The 15,128-nt window shown below is 48.5% G+C and overlaps 1 protein-coding gene and 11 non-coding genes across 12 annotated transcripts in view; 5 read left to right on the top strand and 7 right to left on the bottom strand.

Moving 5' to 3' along the window:
* The window catches only part of LOC134395601 (zinc finger protein 585A-like), a 33,277-nt gene that overhangs the window by 9,067 nt on the left and 9,082 nt on the right, over positions 1–15,128 (top strand). The gene's annotated exons all lie outside the window — the stretch shown is intronic.
* Positions 1,428–1,500, bottom strand: TRNAM-CAU (transfer RNA methionine (anticodon CAU)). Its single transcript has one exon. It is a non-coding gene; the product is annotated as a tRNA-Met (tRNA).
* On the bottom strand, positions 1,622–1,693 carry TRNAE-CUC (transfer RNA glutamic acid (anticodon CUC)). Its single transcript has one exon. It is a non-coding gene; the product is annotated as a tRNA-Glu (tRNA).
* TRNAN-GUU (transfer RNA asparagine (anticodon GUU)) lies at positions 2,952–3,025 on the bottom strand. The gene has a single exon. It is a non-coding gene; the product is annotated as a tRNA-Asn (tRNA).
* Positions 3,124–3,195, top strand: TRNAM-CAU (transfer RNA methionine (anticodon CAU)). The gene has a single exon. It is a non-coding gene; the product is annotated as a tRNA-Met (tRNA).
* On the bottom strand, positions 3,655–3,731 carry TRNAS-GCU (transfer RNA serine (anticodon GCU)). The gene has a single exon. It is a non-coding gene; the product is annotated as a tRNA-Ser (tRNA).
* Positions 3,752–3,825, bottom strand: TRNAN-GUU (transfer RNA asparagine (anticodon GUU)). Its single transcript has one exon. It is a non-coding gene; the product is annotated as a tRNA-Asn (tRNA).
* TRNAE-CUC (transfer RNA glutamic acid (anticodon CUC)) lies at positions 4,219–4,290 on the top strand. Its single transcript has one exon. It is a non-coding gene; the product is annotated as a tRNA-Glu (tRNA).
* Positions 7,046–7,117, bottom strand: TRNAM-CAU (transfer RNA methionine (anticodon CAU)). The gene has a single exon. It is a non-coding gene; the product is annotated as a tRNA-Met (tRNA).
* Positions 7,226–7,299, top strand: TRNAK-CUU (transfer RNA lysine (anticodon CUU)). The gene has a single exon. It is a non-coding gene; the product is annotated as a tRNA-Lys (tRNA).
* On the top strand, positions 8,732–8,804 carry TRNAM-CAU (transfer RNA methionine (anticodon CAU)). Its single transcript has one exon. It is a non-coding gene; the product is annotated as a tRNA-Met (tRNA).
* On the bottom strand, positions 9,506–9,587 carry TRNAS-GCU (transfer RNA serine (anticodon GCU)). Its single transcript has one exon. It is a non-coding gene; the product is annotated as a tRNA-Ser (tRNA).

Raw genomic sequence — 15,128 nt, 5'->3', positions numbered from 1 at the left:
TCTTCTCTTCTCCAGGCTAAACATGCCCAGTTCTTTCAGTCTCTCTTCATAGGGCTATGTTTCCAGACCTCTGATCCTCCTGGTTGCCCTCTTCTGAACACACTTCAGCTTGTCTGCGTCCTTCTTGAATTGTGGAGCCCAGAACTGGACGCAATACTCTAGATGAGGCCTAACCATGGCCGAATAGAGAGGAACCAGTACCTCACGTGATTTAGAAGCTATACTTCTATTAATGCAGCCCAAAAGAGCATTTGCCTTTCTTGCAGCCATATCGCACTGTTGGCTCATATTCAGCTTGTGATCTACAACAATTCCAAGATCCTTCTCGTTTGTAGTATTGCTGAGCCAAGTGTCCCCCATCTTGTAACTGTACATTTGGTTTCTATTCCCTAAATGTAGAACTTGGCATTTATCCCTATTAAATTTCATCCTGTTGTTTTCAGCCCAGCACTCCAGCCTATCAAGATCACTTTGAAGTTTGTTTCTGTCTTCCAGGGTATTAGCTATCCCACCCAATTTTGTGTCATCTGCAAATTCCTCGTCCAAATCATTAATAAAACTGTTGAAGAGCACTGGGCCCAGGACTGAGCCCTGCGGTACCCCACTCGTTGCCTCTCCCCAGTTTGAGAAGGTTCCATTGATAAGTACTCTTTGAGTCCGATTCTGTAGCCAACTGTGGATCCACCTAATAGTTGTTCCACTATTAAGAACAACTAGAAAGATGGACAGGGAAATTAAAAAAAATAGAGAGAGAAAAGGGTACAGCCCTGCTCTCCCTGGTCATCTGGGTCTCAAATATGCATCCTGTCTCAGTCAAAGCACTGGTCCAGACCAGAGGTGCGCAGCTCCCAAACACATAGGCTGTTCCTGGTACAGACCTGTCAGGACTCTGTCCATTTCCCCCCACAGCCCAGCTGATCTGGCGAGGGGGGGTACTGTTCATGTGCTGTTCACAGCTATCTCTTTGGGGTTTGGGAGAGGTTCAACAGCGACCCTGCCTGGCAGACCATTGCAGGATGAGAGATGCAAGAGCCTGACTCAACCTCCAGTGGTCCCGGCAACCAGATTGCCATTTTTCCTCTGCTATTAGCCAGAGAAACAGCATTTTCTGCTGGGGATTGCCTCTCCCAACTCCAGGAATCCGTAGATCCCAGTGGGCAGGAAAGGGAGGTTTAAACTCTCCATCCCTGTGTGCTGAGAGGTGTGCGTGCGAATATGTATATGTGTGTGAGTTTGTACAGGGGGGGGGAGGAAGAGTGGGTGTGTATCTGTGTGTGTGTCCCACATCCAAAAGCAGGGATGAAAAGGTTGTGCACCTCTGGACTACACCAAAACCCTTCCTGGGAAAGCCTCCCCTTCGCCTCCTCTGAGAAAGTGCTGGTGTGCACAGCGCTGATCCCATCCCATCCCCATCGCAAAAGCAGAGCTGCCTTCTCTGAGGATCGAACTCAGGACCTTCAGATTATGAGACTGACGCGCTGCCTGCTGCGCTAAGAAGGCTGCCAGGGGAAACAGCCTGGCTGCCTTTTGTGGGCAAAGCTCAACCTCCCAGACGTCCAGAAGACGACACCTTGGCAAGAGCTCGACCTTCCAGAAGTCAGGGAGGAAACAAAAGGCCTTCTTCCCTGGCCGGGAATCGAACCCGGGCCGCGGCGGTGAGAGCGCCGAATCCTGACCACTAGACCACCAGGGAGAAAGGCGAGGTGAAAGCCTTGACATAGGGTGAACCTATGAAAAAGAGGACAGGGCTCCTGTATCTTTAACTGTTGTGGTGAAGAGGGAATTACACCAGGTGCTGCATGCATACCAATGACACTTGGTGAAATTCCCTTTTCTATATAACTGTTGAAGCTACAGGAGCCCTGTCCTCCTTTCCATAGGGTCACCCTACTTGATAGCCCAGCTCACCAATCTACTAGAATTCTTTAAGAGTGTCAACAAACATGCAGACAGGGGTGATCTGGTGGATATTGTTTATTGGATTTCCAAAAGGCTTTTGATAAAATCTCCCACCAAAGACTCCTGAATAAACTTAGTAGACATGGAATAAGAGGAGAGGTCCTCTTATGGATCAGTAACTGGTTAAAGAACAGAAAACAGAGAGTAGGAATAAATGGTCAATTCTCCCGATGGAAAGAAGTAAATAGTGGGGCCCCACAGGGATTGGTATTGGGAACAATTCTTTTCAACTTGTTCATAAATGATCTGGAATTAGGAGTGAGCAGTGAAGGGGCCAAGTTTGCTGACGACACCAAATCATTTAAGGTTGTTAAAACACAATAGGATTGTGAAGAGCTCCAAAAGGATCTCTCCAAGCTGGGAGAGTGGGCGTCCAAATGGCAGATGCGGTTCAATGTCAGCAAGTGTAAGGTGATGCATGTTGGGGCAAAAAAAACCCAACTTCAGCTGTCTGCTATGCATCTCTCCCTCGTGGTTTGCAAGCCAAAATCATCACTCTTCTGCCTCGTTCCATCCCACAGGAACTGCCTTCAGTCTGAAGGAAGAGATCCACTTTTGACCGGACTCTTGCTGGCAAAAGACCTAGAACCACTTATCTGCTCCGGCCTGATTTGCTCATGGCTAGGCAGCCCTGTGGCAGATTTTTTGGGGCTAGCTAAACCCTCACCCGCCACAAAATATCTGAACGCCTGAGGGAATCTGAAGAGCCTCTTGCCATCTTCTGCAAGGCCTTCATCAGTCGTAGCAGTAGTATAGGGACATCATGGAAGGTTCCTAATCTTGGGACCCGGGTTCAAGTCCCGACCGGTGCATGCTTTCCTTTGACTTTTGCATTCCGGGAGCTAAAGATAACCAAGACATCCAAGCGTTTTGGCTGAGGGCCTCCTGCCAGTGGGAAAAGTCTTGACGAGGGTGAGATGCAGAGCACAGTGGATTAGCAGTCCATCACCTTCATCACTCGGGCACCTCGTCAAGAGTGGGGCACCCTCAGCTGCCCCTGGGTGGGCTCGTACCACCATCCTTCTGGTTAACAGCCAGACGCGCTGACCCCTTGTGCCACAGAGACCTGGGCAGGGCTGCCTGTCGGCCTGAGGTTTCAGGGCTGGGGATGGTTCGGTGACACGTAGATTCACAAGGCACAACACAGCTCTCCTTCCCCCATCCAGCAGAGTGGCGCAGCGGGAGCGTGCTGGGCCCATAACCCAGAGGCCGGTGGATCGAAACCATCCTCTGCTAGGCAGCAGCTGCCTTTTCCTTTTGCCTCTGACCCCCGGCAAAGGAAAGAGGGGTCCCTTCCTGCCACTGGCGGTGATGCTATGTGTGCTAAAAAGAGTAATAGGCAGCCCCCTCCTTTTCTATGAAAATTGGCCCAGGACCGGTGGTCTGCTCGGCTCTGAACGCCTCCCAGCCAAGAAGGCCCATGGGAGGCTTTTCCTTTGGTAGCCCAAATCCTCAGCCACTGTGAAGGACCTGAGCCCATCGAGGTAGGTGGAGAGCTGCTTGTCATCTTTTGCAAGGCCCTCGTCAGCTGTGCCAGTAGTGTAGAGGCATCATGCGAGGTTCCCAAGCTTATGACCCGGGTTCGAGTCCTGGCTGGCGCATGCCTTCCTCTGCTTTTTGCCCTTCTGAGCGCTAAAAATAGCAAAGACAGTCAAATGTTTCGGCCGAGGGCCTCCTGCCGGTAGGGAAAAGGCTCGACGAGGGTGGGCTTCGAACCCACGCATGCACAATGGATTAGCAGTCCATCGCCTTCACCACTCGGCCACCTCGTCAAGAGTGGGGCACCCACAGCCATCCCTGGGTGGGCTCAAACCACCATCCTTCTGGTTAACAGCCAGACACGCTGACCTATTGCGCCACAGAGACTGGGCCCAGCTTCGATCCAGGGACCTTTTGCATATGAGGCAAACGTGATAGCTGCTACACTACAGAAACACAATTTTCCTGTGCCAACTTGGCCACTTCCATAGCTGGGCACCAGAGTCCAATGGAACTGGTGGCTCTGGGGCCATCCTGCAGTGCAGTGATGTTGGGGCTACACAAATCAGGCCTTCGGTGCCTCAAATCAAATCACGTGAAGGCTTAGAGGACACTTGTCACTGCTGGTCAGGACGGCACATTTACCTCAGCAACGTCAATGTGCTTCCACCAAGGGGTCCCATTTGACCGGCAGAAGCAGTGCCATTCCAGCGGAGGTTTCTCTTGGCATTGAACCATTAGCTGACAAACTGGGCTGTAAAGGCTTCAGCCTCGCCTTTCTCCCTGGTGGTCTAGTGGTCAGGATTCGGCGCTCTCACCGCCGCGGCCCGGGTTCGATTCCCGGCCAGGGAAGAAGGCCTTTTGTTTCCTTCCTGACTTCTGGAAGGTCGAGCTCTTGCCAAGGTGTCGTCTTCTGGACAAGCCGGGTTTGATTTGACTCAAGCAAAATCAGCCTTCTTAGAGCAGCGGGCACCATTAAGGTGACCCTATGGAAAGGAGGACTGGCCTCCCGTCTCTTTAACAGTTGTATAGAAAAGGGAAATTCAGCAGGTGTCATTTGTGTGCAGGTAGCACCTGGTGAAACTCCCTCTTCATCACAACAGTTCAAGTTGCAGGAGCCCTGCCTAGAGTGACCAGATACAAAAGAGGGCAGTGTCAGGGAATGCAAACAATCTGCGCTTGGAGAAAAACTATTAGAAGCTACTGACTTCTCTTCTCTGGCTCAACACAGCTCAGTTGGAAGCAAAGCCTGTAGATAGCAGAGTTTCAGCTGATTTTTCCAGGATACTGAGTTAGCTTTATAGCAGGAATAATATGAATGCTCCACAGGACTAGGAATAAAGCACTGCAAGAGGTTCAGTAAACACGAATATAACATTTACTTTGAGGTAGATATTTGCAGGATCAAGACATACAATCAATACTCACGAAACGTAACACGTTCAGAAATACATCACACAGGAGAGAGTTTACAAACTGTACAGACACTCTTTATATACAGCTATAGCAGATCACATGATTCAATTAATCAATTAACTCCATATCCCAATTGTCAATTAACCCTTGACATTGGCTGATGCAATGACTTAGCCTGATGCAATCTTCCTCTTCCTCAAGACTTGCCTCAGCTCTGGTTGTCACAAAAATCTGGACAATAAAAATCCATACCCTGACAGGCAGGGCTCCTGCAGCTTTAACTGATGTGATGCAGAGGGAATTTCACCGGGTGCTGCATACATACCATTCCCTTTTCAATACAACAGTTAAAGATACAGAAACCCGGTCCTCCTTTCCATAGGGTCACCCTAAAGTTTGGCAACCTTGCTTGATGTCTCCAGACACCACGGACTCAGTGAAGGAGCGCCATTTCTTTCCCTGGCAAGAAGCCTGAAGGGAAGTGGGCACTCCCAGGGTTCCCCACCAACACCACCCAGAGTTGGGGCATTTCAGAGTGGCAGAAGACATAGCCTGCTGAAGGACACGCTTTCTTGTAGCTGCTGGGATGGTTGTCTGAGAAACAGTAGTTGCAGAACAAATGATTTCTAGTCTGAGGCTTGTTGCCAAGGGTGGCTAAAGCTTTTCCCCCACCCCCACCCCCCATATTAGCATCACCTGCAGTCAGATCTGAAGTGGAGGAATGCAGAGCATTTTTACCCAACCCTGGTGGTCTAGTGGTCAGGATTCGAAGCTCTCACCGCCACGGCCCGGGTTCGATTCCCGGTTAGGGAAGTCTTTTGTTTACAATTTATTCATTAACAATATTTCTGTACTGCTTCCTATCCGAGGATTTTGGAGTGCTGAACAAATGAGGTAAATTTAGGGTGACCATGTGGAAAGGAGGACCGGGCTCCTGTATAAATGCCAAGTTCTATATTTAGGAAATAGAAACCAAAGGCACAGTTACAAGATGGGGGATACTTGGCTCAGCAATACTACAAACGAGAAGGATCTTGGAATTGTTGTAGATCGCAAGCTGAATATGAGCCAACAGTGCGATATGGCTGCAAGAAAGGCAAATGCTCTTTTGGGCTGCATTAATAGAAGTATAGCTTCTAAATCACGTGAGGTACTGGTTCCTCTCTATTCGGCCCTGGTTAGACCTCATCTAGAGTACTGCGTCCAGTTCTGGGCTCCGCAATTCAAGAAGGACGCAGACAAGCTGAAGCGTGTTCAGAGGAGGGCAACCAGGATGATCAGGGGTCTGGAAACAAAGCCCTACGAAGAGAGACTGAAAGAACTGGGCATGTTTAGCCTGGAGAAGAGAAGATTGAGGGGAGACAGGATAGCACTCTTCAAATATTTAAAAGGTTGTCACACAGAGGAGGGCCAGGATCTCTTCTCGATCCTCCCAGAGTGCAGGACACGGAATAATGGACTCAAGTTAAAGGAAGCCATATTCTGTCTGGACATCAGAAAAAACTTCCTGACTGTTAGAGCAGTGCGACAATGGAATCAGTTACCTAGGGAGGTTGTGGGCTCTCCCACACTAGAGGCCTTCAAGAGGCAGCTGGACAAGCATCTGTCAGGGATGCTTTAGGGTGGATTCCTGCATTGAGCAGGGGGTTGGACTCGATGGCCTTGTAGGCCCCTTCCAACTCTGCTATTCTATGATTCTATCTTTAACAGTTGTATAGAAAAGAGAATTTCAGCAGGTGTCATTGGTATGCATGCAGCACCTGGTGAAATTCCCGCTTCATCTCAACAGTTAAAGCTGCAGGAGCCCTGCCTTCTTGACCAGATAAAAAAGAGGGTAGGGCTCCTGCAACTTTAACTGCTGTGATGAAGAGGGAATTTCACCCGTGCTGCATGCATACCAATGACACCTACTGAAATTTCCTTTTCAACACAACTGTTAAACATACAAGAGCCCTGTCCATAGGGTCAGGTCACCCTAGCCCTCACAAAGGGAAGTCTGGCCTGGGGCTGCCTGGCTAAGAGGCATTCTGGATAAAGCAGTAAGTCCCTTGTTCTGGGCTTGTTGCTAGAGGAAATGAGGAGGCTGAATGTTTAAGTAACATTTGGCCTAAAGGACCCCAGCCTGTGGCAGAAAGGGCCCCCTCTTTCCTTTGAGGGGTTTCCGAGGCAAAAGCAAAGGGTCACAACCACCTAGCAGAGGATGGTTTCGATCCATCGACCTCTGGGTTATGGGCCCAGCACGCTCCCGCTGCGCCACTCTGCTGGATGGGGGGAAGGAGGGCTGTGTTGTGCCTTGTGAATCTACGTGTCACCAAACCATCCCGGCCCTGAAACCTCAGGCCAAGGGAGGCCGAGAGGCAGCCCTGCCCAGGTCTCTGTGGTGCAATGGGTCAGTGCGTCTGGCTCTTAACCAGAAGGATGGTGGTTTGAGCCCACCCAGGGACGGCTGTCGGTGCCCCACTCTTGACGAGGTGGTCGAGTGGTGAAGGTGATGGACTGCTATTTCACTGTGCTCTGCTTTGTGTGGGTTCGAATCCCGCCCTTGTCAACCCTTTTCCCCACTGGGCTGAAGCGTGCGTTCTTTCCCTCCCAGGCTGCGAAAGGCCTTGCACTGGGCCTGCTCTGAGGGAGTCCTTTGGCCAAATGGGAGGAGGCTGATTTTCTCTGAGGCTTCGATTCATTGGATGATGTTGAGAAACTGGGCTGTAAAGCCCTTTTACTTCACCTTTCTCCCTGGTGGTCTAGTGGTCAGGATTTGATGCTCTCCCTGCCACAGCCTGGGTTCGATATCCAGACTCAATCCAGACAAGACGGAGGTACTGTTAGCGGGTGGTTCTTCTGTCCGGCGAGGTGATGTTTGCCCTGTCCTGGACGGGGTTGCACTCCCCCTAAAGGATCGGGTCCGTAGTTTGGGGGTGCTCTTGGATCCAGAACTGTCACTTGAGGCACAGGTGAACTCAGTGGCAAAGAGCACCTTTTATCAGCTCAGGCTGATATACCAGCTGCGCCCTTATCTGGACAGAGATAGCTTAGCTACAGTTATCCATGCTCTGATAACCTCTCGTTTGGATTACTGCAATGCGTTATACGTGGGGCTGCCTTTGAAAACGGTCCGGAAACTTCAACTGGTGCAAAACAGGGCAGCAAGGTTATTAACAGGGACTGGCCGGCGAGATCACATTACGCCAGTCCTTTTACAACTTCACTGGCTGCCAGTCCAGGTCCGGGCCCAATTCAAAGTGCTGGTATTGACATTTAAAGCCCTAAACGGTTTGGGGCCAGGTTATCTGAAGGAACGCCTCCTCCCATATGTACCTACCCGGACCTTAAGATCATCTACAGGGGGCCTTCTCCATGAGCCCCTGCCAAAGGAAGTGAGGCAGGTGGCTACTAGGAGGAGGGCTTTCTCCGCTGTGGCACCCCGGTTGTGGAACGAGCTCCCCAGAGAGGTCCGCTTGGCGCCTACACTGTACTGCTTTCGTCGCCAGCTGAAGACCTTTTTATTCACTCAGTATTTTAACACTTAATTTTAACTTAAATTTAAATTTTACTGTTTTAACTCTGTATTTTAATCCTATATCAACTTTGCTGTGTGGTTTTATCCTGGTTGCGCTTTTTATACTGTATTTCGTAATTGTGTTTTAAACTGTTGGGTGTTTTACTGTGGTTTTAATTTTTGTGAACCGCCCAGAGAGCTTCGGCTATTGGGCGGTATAGAAATGTAATAAATAAATAAATAAATAAATAAATCCAGCTGGGGAAGGCTTTTGCTTCCTGCCTACTTTTCCTGAGGTCGAGTGCCTATCAAGTTGTCATCTTCTGGCCACGGTGGGGATGGATTTGCAGGCAAAAGGTACTCAGGCTGCTTCCCCCTGCAGCCTTCTTAGTGCAGCAGGCAGCGCGTCAGTCTCATAATCTGAAGGTCCTGAGTTCGAGCCTCAGAGAAGGCAGCTTTGGCTTGCAGCACCCTCTGCTTTTGCAACGGGGGATCTGAGCTGTGCACACCTGCGCTTTCTCAGGGAGGCAAAGCGGCTTTCTGTGGCACACTTTTCTTGGGTGGTACCTTATTGTTCTTTTTTTAAATTCCACCTCACACCATGCTCAGATATGGAGCGTGCTTTCAATCACAGGGCAGCAGCCATGACTCACTACACTGTTTCTGTCACATTCACCTCACACGCAAAAGGTCCCCGGTTGAAACCGGGCAGAAACATCCTTTTTGTGTGTGTGTGGGAGGGGGTTTGGACATCCTCTCTTCTCCTTTTTGAGCCTCATTTGTAAGGGGGACACAAAGTATTCTCCCCCCCCCCTTCTGTGGGCAGCCAAAAGCATCTCGTCTGGGAGAATGTTGCTCTGAGGAGCTAAAGGTCCTAGGTTCAACCCCACAGTTTCTGTGTGTTGAGTGTTGAGCTCTTTTTACCAAGTTGTCTCACTTTGGTGGGCGCTGCCCAGAGGGACACTTCCTTTATGTCATGCAAGGCACACAGGCTTTCTGCCTCTGATCCTGGAGGCAGCTCATAGCCATCAGGACTAGTAGCCATTGACAGCCTTCTCCTCCAGAATTTATCCAATCCCGTGGTCCGTATTCGAATCCGGCTGACGCTAGCCAAACATTTTGGCCCCAGGGCCTTCAACCAATGAAGAAAAGTGTCGATGAGGGTGGGATTCGAACCCACGCGTGCAGAGCACAATGGATTAGCAGTCCATCGCCTTCACCACTCGGCCACCTTGTCAAGGGTAGAGCACCCACAGCCATCCCTGGGTGGGCTTGAACCACCATCCTTCTGGTTAACAGCCAGACATGCGGACCCATTGTGCCACATTGGTCCTCCTCAGCCTCCTGTTACTTGCAAGTCAGAAGATGGGTGGTTCACGGCCTGTTGCCTGGAGAGAACTGGGCAGGTGCCTTTTAGAAGACAAAAAGGCAGCTGAGGAGGAAACTAAATTTTCCCTCCATCTTTCTTAGTGCTGGAGGAAGCCTTGACGATGCCGAGTTGCCACCGCTTCTTCCAAAACCCTGTTCTTTTGCTGCTGCAGGGTGGCCGCGGCTAATCCCAATGCTGAAGGCAGTGTAGGGGCATTCCGGTGGCAATTTGGCTCGCCGGCCCGCCCTCCGCCCGGGCAGAAAGCGACCAATCAGGGGTTGCCTTCCTCCTGGGAACACCTCTGCATTGAGGATGGAGCGAGGTCAGACGGCCGAAGGGCCGTGTTCACCTCACTCCATCCTGAGAAGTCAGGGTAAGTCCCCGACTTTTAATATCATAGAATCATTGAATAGCAGAGCCGGAAGGGGCCTACAAGGCCATCGAGTCCAACCCCCTGCTCAATGCAGGAATCCACCCTAAAGCATCCCTGACAGATGGTTGTCCAGCTGCCTCTTGAAGGCCTCTAGTGAGGGAGAGCCCACAACCTCCCTAGGTAACTGATTCCATTGTCGTACTGCTCTAACAGTCAGGAAGTTTTTCCTGATGTCCAGCTGGAATATGTGGGGTTTCTCTGGAAAGCGCCGCCACGGAGCCTCCTTGGGGCTTACAGAACATATAGATAGCCTCTCAGTCACCTAATATAAAGGAATACAGTTTATTTATTACATTTATTACATTTTATACCACCCGATAGCCGAAGCTCTCTGGGCGGTTTACACAGGATAAAAACACTTAAAAACAATATAGAAAATGTTTAAATCTCAAAAACATACAATTTTAAACCACAAAAACATACGAAAACAAACCCTGGCTAATTACATATTGCTAAATGCCAAGTTTGCCTTGAAGAAAACAAATCGCTGTAGCCTCTAGGAGCCACACAGCCAAGAGGAGAATCCGGGATGGAGTGTCCTTGGTTGGGGTTCTTCGTTCCAAACACAGGCAGAAATGTGCCCCTGTTCTTGTGGGGTTGAGAACAGGCATCCTCTCTCACCTGCCCTGTTTCAGCCGTGCCATAGGGAAGCATTACTCCACCTGGGAATTCAAAGCAGCTCACCTGGGAGACTGTTAGAATAAAGATTTAAATCTCCTCGCTGTGCATGTCTTCTGAACAGGCCCATTGCTATTATAGAGCTGGGAAAAGTGCAGAAAGGGGCAACTAAAATGATTAAGGGGCTGGAGCATCTGCCCTACGAAGGAAGGTTACATCAACTGGGATTGTTTAGCTTGGAAAAAGGAGGGCATGGGAAGACATGATAGAGGTGTACAAAATTATGCATGGTGTGGAGAATGCGGATAGGGAGACATTTTTCTCCCTCCCTCAGAATAATAGAACCCAGTGGGGTGATCCCATGAAACTGATTGATGGGAGATCCAGGACAAATAAAAGGAAGCCCTTCGTCACACAGCACATAGTTAAATTATGGAACTCACTACCACAGGATGTAGTGATGGCCACTGTTGAGGAAATCAAGCTGGGTGGTTCTTTGACTATGCCCATAAGTATAGGAAAATAGCTCTATAAATCATTAGCTGTATAAACCATAAAGTTCATGGCTTCCTGCTTCTTTAAAACGTATTTTTAATGCTGAAATTGCTTTCACGATTAAGCTGATGCTGAAACCATGTCACAAGACAGGCGGTGTCCACTCCAGCAGTTGGAGGGTGGAGTAAGATGTCTGCAAGGCAAGATAACCGGAAAAAAGAAACAGATGGAGATGTATTTCCTGTAGCTGTTGCAATACCCATAGATGTAGTGTATTCTAGTCAGAGAAGTACTTAAACTCTGTACATGCCTAAATGCTTTGCTTCTCATTGGTTCTTGTATTACAGAGCTGTATTATGTTTGGTGGGAAAGTTCTGCCATTGTATCTAAGGGGAACTGACCCTGTAAATATGTTAGCCTTTCCTAAAATCCTTGGGCAGTTCATCAGGTCTTCTGAGACTGTCACCCTGCAGCGCTGCTTGAATAAACCTTCTAAAGAGAGAGAAATTGTGTCTTGAGAGTCTGTGACCACCACTCAGTGAACCACAGGGACCCGTTGTTTCGGGTCCCTCCACACCACCAATTTGGATGGCTTTAAAAGGGTGGTAGTGGATAAATTCCTGGAGGAGGCGAAAGATATCAACAGCTACTAGCCCTGAGGGTTGTTGTGTGCTATCTCCAGTATTCGGGGCAGTAACCCCGTGTGCACCAGTTGCTGGGGAACATGGGTGGGAGGGTGCTGTTGCATCCTGTCCTGCCTGTTCATCCCTGGCCGATGGCTGGTCGGCCGTTGTGTGAACAGAGTGCTGGATTAGATGAACCGTTGGTCTGATCCAGCATGGCCCTTCTTATGTATGTTGCTTCTTCACATAGCGCAGTTAAACACTGGAATTCAGTACAGCAAGATGCGGTGATGGCCACCCATTTGGAGGGCTTCAAAAGGGGGTTGGATCAATTCCTGGAGGAGAAGGCCACCAATGGAGGTCTGTACTGCTATAATTCGGTCACTAGATGGCGCTGTTTCATTGAAAATATAGCAAGCCCAGGCTGCCAAGAAAGGGACATTTTCAATCCCCTGTCCCATGTTAATGATTTAAAGGGGCCCAGCCTAATTTTGCCAGGGAAGCAGAAAGGAAGGCTGTGGGAATTTTCCACAACGCAGCGAAGCGTCATGTCATGGAATATGGGAAGAGCCTGAGGATATCCCAGTTAGTGCTGCGGTGGTTTCCGGTTGCCCCAAGGGTTGCTGGGATGAAGAAAGGAGCAAACCATTCCGCCTCCCTTTGAAGCTATTGTTCTGCGTTTGGGGTTTAGACGAATAAGGTAAGTCGAACTGGTTGGGCAAGTTTAGCTGTATTGTTATGGAGAGTAGCCGCAGTAATGAGCAAAATTGGGTTATTCTGCAAGGGAGCTCACCTTCCTCTTGCCCTTCATTCCCAAGGGAATGTGCAGATTGAGCCTGTGGGGAGAACAAAAGAAGAAAGCATAGGGCGGTGTGTGTGGGGGGTGTATGTGTGGGTCTGGAATGGGACTGGATTTGAAAAGGGCGCAGAGAGCTGGCTATGGGTTTTCCTAGACATCAGATGGGGAGCAGGAATTTGTTGGACTGTTGCTTTTGTGGATCCACATTTTATGGCCAACCTTTATATATTAGGGTGACCATATGGAAAGGAGGACAGGTCTCCCGCATCTTTAACAGACGTATTGCAGGTGTTTAACAGTTGTATTGCAGGTGTTGTTTGTGTGCCTGCAGCAACTGGTGAAATTCCCTCTTCGCCCCAACAGTTAAAGCTGCAGGAGCCCTGCCCTGTTTTGTATCTAATCAGCTCTTGAGAAGAGGCAAACGGAATAGAGCTTTTCAACATTTTTATTAATGATTTGGACGAGGGGGTGCAGGAAATGTTTTATCAAATCTGCAGACGACACAAAATTGGGCGGGATAGCTAATCCCCTGGAAGACAGAAACAAACTTCAAAGTGACCTTGATAAGCTGGAGTGTTGGGCTGAAAACAACAGAATGAAGTTTAACAGGGATAAATGCCAAGTTCTACACCTAGGAAAAAGAAGCCAAATGCACAGTTACAAGATGGAGAATACTTGGCTCAGCAATACTAGAAGTGAGAAGGATCTTGGAATTGTTGTAGACAGGGCCGGTGCCAGACCATTTTGTGCCCTAGGCAAGGCAAGGTACTTGCACATACACACACATACACCAAATTGCCAACTTTGATCGATTCAGCTGTTCAAGAACTATTCTGTTTTCCTTTTATTATGTTACGCATGTGGGGAGAAATGGCCCAAATAGAATTAAGCCTAAGAACATGAGAAGAGCCTTGCTGGATCAGACCGAGGGTCCATCTAGTCCAGCACTCTGTTCACACAACAGCCAACGGCCAGGGACCCACAAGCAGGACATGGTGCAACAGCACCCTCCCACCCATGTTCCCCAGCAAATGGTGTACACAGGCTTATTGCCTCTGATACTGGAGGCAGCACGTAATCATCAGGGTTGTAGCCATTGATAGCCTTCTCCTCCAGCAATTTATCCATAAGAATATGAAGAGAAAGCGGAACAAAAACTTATGTCACACTGTTAGGAGAGTGAAGTTTAAACTCTCTCTTAAGAAAAAGAGCAGAGTACAATGTTCTTCTAGCAGTCTGCCTCCTTGTCCTGTAGTAAGATCATATATGTTTTTATTTTGCGTATAATCTACCAGTTTTGGTCATGCAGGGGTGGATAAGGACAATTAAAACAAGTCTTAAAGCTGTGCTCCTAAATAGATTTAGTAGGAAGTAAGCCCCATTGAGCTCAATGGGACTGACTTCTGACAAAACAGGTTTAGGATTGCACTGTTAGAAAATATAATTTTGAAGTCAATATGATTAATCAAATTAAATTTGAATACTACAACCTTGGGCAGTATACAATTTACCCCTTGCTTGTTTGTTTGTCAAAGCAAGGACATAATACCACTGGCTGCATGAGGGAAGGAAACTTAATAAACTTTTCACACTTGGCAGCTTTTCTGTTCAATTTACCATCTCAAACAGCGGTCAATGAAATTTTTCCAGAGTATCTAGAAATCCTCCATAATTAAAGTTCTTGTTTTTAAAAGTGAATCTTTTCCTTAGTGGCTGCTTAACACAGTTTAATTTTAAAAGGCTATTTCTTGCATTTTAATAATGCATTTGAACATGCATTATTGCATTTTAAGGCTATTTCTTTCTTACATTTTAAGTCTGCCCCATAACTCATGTTTGATAAGAGGCTTACAAGCATTGGAACAAAAGCTAAAATACCATTTTTTAAAAAAATATTATTATTATTATTAATAATAATAATAAGTCTAAGGATGCAATCCTATGCATGTTCAGAAAGGGGGGGAAACCACTGGATTATAAGGGTTTTTTTTTCTGTTTGAACATGCATAGGTTTAAGTCCTAAAAGGGGGAAAAGGTAAAGAATTCAGAAGCCCAAAATATCCTGCCAGACCCAGGAGGAGGAGACGACTGCCACAAATTTCAATTTTGGCTTTCTGGGCTTGAATCACTCATCCCTTCCCCAGAAGAAGACTGATCCACCAACGCTCACCTCCTCACAGCTTCCCTCGATCTTTTCCCCGACCACGAAGCCCTCTCTATAAGTAGCCCAGGAGAGACCCAGATCCTCTGCATGCAGCATTTCCAAGGTCAGTAGTGCGCACAGGACCCCAGCTGGCTTTTGCGCGCCTACTCGGGAGTAACCCCAACCCCCTCAATGGGGCTTACTACCAGGAAAAGCATGCATTGGGGGAATGGAAACAAGTAAACCCATTGAACAAGGGCCGTACTGGAGCAGGCCCCAAAATCAAGCCGCTTGACGA

Source organism: Elgaria multicarinata, chromosome 3, assembly GCF_023053635.1.
Source record: "Elgaria multicarinata webbii isolate HBS135686 ecotype San Diego chromosome 3, rElgMul1.1.pri, whole genome shotgun sequence".
In the NCBI taxonomy this organism is placed as follows: Eukaryota; Metazoa; Chordata; class Lepidosauria; order Squamata; family Anguidae; genus Elgaria; species Elgaria multicarinata.
This window is presented reverse-complemented; position numbering and strand designations above follow the sequence as displayed.